Source organism: Salmo salar, chromosome ssa16 (assembly GCF_905237065.1).
Source record: "Salmo salar chromosome ssa16, Ssal_v3.1, whole genome shotgun sequence".
Taxonomy (NCBI): domain Eukaryota; kingdom Metazoa; phylum Chordata; class Actinopteri; order Salmoniformes; family Salmonidae; genus Salmo; species Salmo salar.
This window is the reverse complement of record NC_059457.1, coordinates 59479934-59486885: the sequence shown is the minus strand read 5'-3', so window position 1 is coordinate 59486885 and position 6952 is coordinate 59479934.

Here is a 6952-nt window from a genome sequence, read left to right as displayed (position 1 = left end):
CTACACTACTACTACTACTAGATATATCAGTCCAACCCTAACTACTACTACTACTACTACTACTACTACTACTAGATATATCAGTCCAACCCTAACTACACTACTACTACTACTACTACTACTAATACACAACATACTACTACTACGACTACTACTACATATATCATCCCAACCCTAACTACTACTACTACTACTACTACTATATATCAGCCAACCTAAACTACTACTACTACTACTACTACTACATATATCAGTCCAACCAACTACACTACTACTACTACTACTACTACTACTACTAATATATAGTCCAACCCTAACTATACACTACTACTACACTACACTACTATATCACAACCCTAACTACTACTACTACTACTACTACCCCAACCCTAACTACTACTACACTACTACTACTACTATACATATATCACAACCTAACCCTACAACTACTACTACTACACTAGATTATCAGTCCAACCCTAACTACTACTACTACTACTACTACTACTACTAGATATATCAGTCCAACCTAACACTACTACTACTACTACTACTACTACACTACATATATCAGCCCAACCCTAACTCTCACTACTACTACTACTACTAACTACTATATCATCAACAAACTACACTACTACTACTACTACTCATAATCAGCAACCCAACTACTACCACAATACTATACACTACTACTACTACTAGATATATAGTCCAACCCTAACTACTACTACTACATACTACTACTACTACTACTACTAGATATATCAGTCCAACCCTAACCACTACTACTACTACACACTACTATACATATATCGGTCCACAACTACTTCTACTACTACTACTACTATATATCAGTCAACCCTACTACTACTACACTACTACTACTACTACATATATTAGTTTAACCTACACTACTACACTACTACTACTATATATATCAGTCCAACCTAACACTACTACTACTACTACTACTACTACACTACATATATCAGTCCAACCCTAACTACTACTACTACTACTACTACTACTACTACATATATCAGTCCAACCCTAACTACTACTACCACTACACAAAACTACTACTACTACTACTACTACACATATATCAGTCCAACTTAACTACTACTACTACTACTACTACTACTACTACTACTACTACATATATGCCACCTACAACTACACTACTACTACATATATCACGTCCAACCCTAACACTACTACTACTACACTACTACTACTACATATACACCAACCCAACACTACTACTAACTACTACACTACTAACATATATCAGCCCAACCCTAACTACTACTACTACTACTACTACTACGAAATATATCAGTCCAACCCTAACTACTACTACTACTACTACTACTACATATATCAGTCCAACCCTAACTACTACTACTACTACTACTACAACTACTACTACTACACACAACATATTATCACTAACACTACTACTACTACTACTACTACTACTACTACATATATCAGTCCAACCCTAATACTACTACTACTACTACAATATCAGCAACCAACTACTACTACTACTACTACTACTACTACTACATATATCAGTCCAACCTAACACTAACTATACTACTACTACTACTACATTATCAGTCCAACCTAACTCTACTACTACTACTACTACTACATATATCACCACCACTACACAAACTCACAACTACTACATATATCAGCCCAACCCTAACTACTACTACTACTACTACTACTACTACTACACAATATATCAGCCCAACCCCTAACTACTACTCAACTACATAACCAACAACCATATACAGTCCAACCCTACACACTACTACTACTACTACTACAATACACCACCCTAACTACTACACTATACTACTACTACTACTATATATCCAACCACTACACCACTAACTACTACTACTACTACTACTACATATATCAGCCCAACCCTAACTACTACTACCACTACTACTACACTACTACATATATCAGTCCAACCCAACTACCTACTACTACTACTACTACTACTAGATATATCATCCAACCCAACACACTACTACATACTACTACTACTACATATATCAGTCCAACCCTAACTACTACTACTACTACCTACTACTACTACATATATCAGCCCAACCCTAACTACTACTACACTACTACTACCCATACATATATCAGCCCAACCCTAACTACACTACTACTACTACTACTACCACTACTACTACTACATATATCAGTCCAACTCCTAACCCACACTACTACTACACATATCACCCAACCTAACTACTACTACTACTACTACTACTACACATATATCAGTCCAACCCACACACTACACTACTACTACTACATAACCCTACTACTACTACTACTACATATATCAGCCAACCCTAACTACTACTACTACTACTACTACTACACTACTACTACAATTATATCCCCAACCTAACTACTACTACTACTACTACTACTACTACTTATCAGTCCAACCAACCTACACTACTACTACTACTACCCTACTACTACTACTACTACACTACTACATATATCGCCAACCCACTACTACTACTAACTACTACTACTAACTACAATATCCTCCCAACCTAACTACTACACTACTACTACTACTACTACATATATCATCCCAACCCTAACTACTACTACTACTACTACTCTTATCAGTCCAACCCTAACTACTACACTACTACTACTACTACTACTACTACATATATCAGTCCAACCCTAACTCCACTACTACTACTACTACTACTACATATATCAGTCCACCAACACTACTACTACTACTACACTACACTACTACTACTACATATATCAGTCCAACCCTAAGCTACTACTACTACTACTACTACTACTACATATATCAGCCCAACCCTAACTACTACTACTACTACTACTACTACTACTACATATATCAGTCCAACCCTAACTACATACTATACTACTACACATATACTCAAAACACTACACTACTACTACTACTACTACTACATATATCACAACCAAACACTACACTACTACTACTTACTACTACTACTACTACATATATCATCCAACCCTAACTACTACTACTACTACTACTACTACTACACTACATATATCAGTCCAACCCTAACACTACTACGACTACTACTACTACACCAAAACATACCACCTACAAGACCCATACTACTCCTTCTACTACTACTACTACTACTACACATATATCAGCCCAACCTAACATACACTACTACTACTACAACTACTACACTCCACACACACTACACTACTACTACTACACATACATATACACCAACCCTAAAACACTACTACTACACTACTACTAAAACATCCAACTCTAATACACACACTCCTACTACTACTACATATATCAGCCCAACCCTAACTACTACTACTACACTACTACACTACTACACATATCACCACCACTACTACTACTACATACATACTACTACTACCACTACTACTATACATATAACATCCAACTTAAACTAACTTACTACATACACTACTACATATATCAGCTCAACCCTAAACTACTACTAACTACACACCTATATCACCAACCCTAACTACTACACTACTACTATACACTACTACACTATATATATCACCTAAACACTACTACTCTACACAATCACCAACCCTAACTACTACTACTCTATATCATACATACTACTACTAAAATCGTCCAACCCAACTACAACACTACTACTACTACTACTACTACTACTACAATACATCAACCAACAACTACTACTACTACTACTACTACTACAATTATCCCAACCCACTACTACTACTACACTACTACTACTATATCAGTCCAACCCAACTACTAACTACTACTACTACTACTACTACCACTACATATATCAGTCCAACCTAAACTGACTACACTACTACTACAAAACACCTACTACTCCACATATCAGTCCAACAACCTAACTACTACTACTTACTACTACTACATATATCAGTCCAACTCCTAATACCACTACTACTATTACACTACATATATCGTCCCAACCCAACTATACCCAACATACATACTACTACTTCTACTACAGATATCAGTCCAACCCTACTATTATTAACACCACACACTACAATATACTACTACACATACTACTACACTACTATACTACTAGATATATCAGTCCAACCCACTACTACTACTACTATTACTACTACATATATCAGTCACTAACACACACTACTATACTATACACTACTCTCTCTACTACCACATATATCAGTCCAACCTAACTAACTACTACTACTACTACTACTACTACTACATATATATCCACCAACCCACACTACTATACACTACTACAAATACAACTACACACTAACTAATCCCAACCCTAACTACATACTACTACTACTACTACTACATACAATACTACTACACACTACTACTACTATTACTACTACTATTAGACATATCAGTCCACCCCTAACTACTACTTCACACTACTACATACACACAACAATATCAGTCCACCACAACACCCCAACAAAACATTCACCAAAACTACTACACTACTACTACCAACTACTATATATACCACCAATACTACACATACTACTACTATACTACTAACCCCACTACTACTACTATACTCAAATTCCAAAACACACTACACTACTACTACACTACACAATATCACTCGTAACTCACCATACTACTACACACAAAATATATCACCCAACTACTAGTAATACTACTACTACTGAACTACTACTCGATACTAACAACTACACTCCTACTACTCTACCCAACTACACACTACACAAATCAACCCAACAACTACTACTACTAAAACTACTACAATATATCATAAACCAACACTACACACACACTACCACCAAAAAACACACACTAACTACTAATATATGTATCTACTACATCTATTATTATATATCACCAAAAACCTTAACCACTACGACTCACTACTACTACATAATATCATCAACAACTGCACTGACTAACACACATATGCCCCAACTAAAACTACTCCCACTACTACTACTACTACACAGCACTAAACACTATCAGCCCAACCCACATACTACACTAAATCTACTAACACTATATAACTACCATCATCAACCCCAACTACTTACTATCTACTAATACACATACTACTATATCCCAACTAACACCTATACAAAACAACGCATATATCATAACCCAACACTACTACTACCCTACTACTACCACTACAAACAAACCAACACACACACACCACTACATATATCAGCCCAACCCACTACTACTACACTACTACTACCCACATATTGTCAACCAACTGCTATTACTACTACAACTACTACACATATATCCAACCATAAACTCACACTATACATTCTATACTACACACCATATTACTACTACGACATGTACAGTCCAACCCTAACTACTACTACTACTACTACTACTACTATGCTAGATATATCAGTTCAACCAAACCACTACTACTACTACTACTGCTACTATGATACCCCCTATTACCACCTACTTCGCATACTCTACATATATCAACAACTCCTGCACTACTACTAACTACTACTACTTTACATAACCCAATTACTACTACTACTACTACTACTACTACTACATATATTCAGTCCAACCCCAAACTACCACTACTACTACTCTCACTGCCACTACTACTACTACTACTACTACCCTACTACGACCATGATATACTAAACCACCTACTACTATTATAATAACCCCAGTCACTCCAACCATCACCACCACACTACTACTGACCATACACACTACTACTACTACTACTACTACAATATCAGTCCAACAATCATCACTACTTACTACTTAACTACACTACTCCTACTTACTACTACATATCAGTCAACCCAACACTACTACTACTACCCACACTACTACACTACAACATATATCACCAAACCCTAACTACTACTACAACTACTACACTAAACAACTCGATATATCGGTCAACCATCTACTACTACTACTACTACACTAAAAAGTACTCCTAAATACAACCAATACTACTACTACACCTACATATATCAGTCCAATAACTACTATACTACTACTACTACTACTACCAAACCATACTACCACCTATATCAGCCCAACCCAACACATCTACCACACATACAACTACACACAACCTACTATACTCTCTTACTACTACTATACTAAACACACAACATATAACAGTCCAACCCTAAACACTACACTAACACTACTACTATACACATATATCATCCAACCAACTACTATACACACACCAACTACTACACTACTACTACTACCATACTCTATACTAATATATAGTCCAACCAACATCCTACTACTCACACTACACACTACTACTGGATACATATATCAGTCCAACCCTACTCTACTACACTACTAGCTACTACTACATATATCAGCCCAACCCTAACTACTACTACTACACTACTACACTACCATAACCCATACTATACTACTACTACTACACTAATAAACACCTACTAATAAGTCAACCTACACTACTACACTACCCAACAAACTACTATCTACTACTACTATATCATCATAACTACCCTACTACTACTACAACTACTACTACTATATACACACATATCATCTCAACCCTAATTACTACTACTACTACTAATACTACTATATCAGTCAACCCAACTACTTGCTACTCTACAACTACTACTATACACATACTAGATAATCACAACCTTAACATATACTATTCCAAACTATACAACAAACGCACAATACATATATAATACTTACCACACTACCACGACTACTACTACTATACATATATCGTCCAACCCAACTATACACTACACTGTACTAACACATACTACCCAACACACTAACTAGATACCTATAAGACTACTAAAATACAAAATGCCTCTACTACTC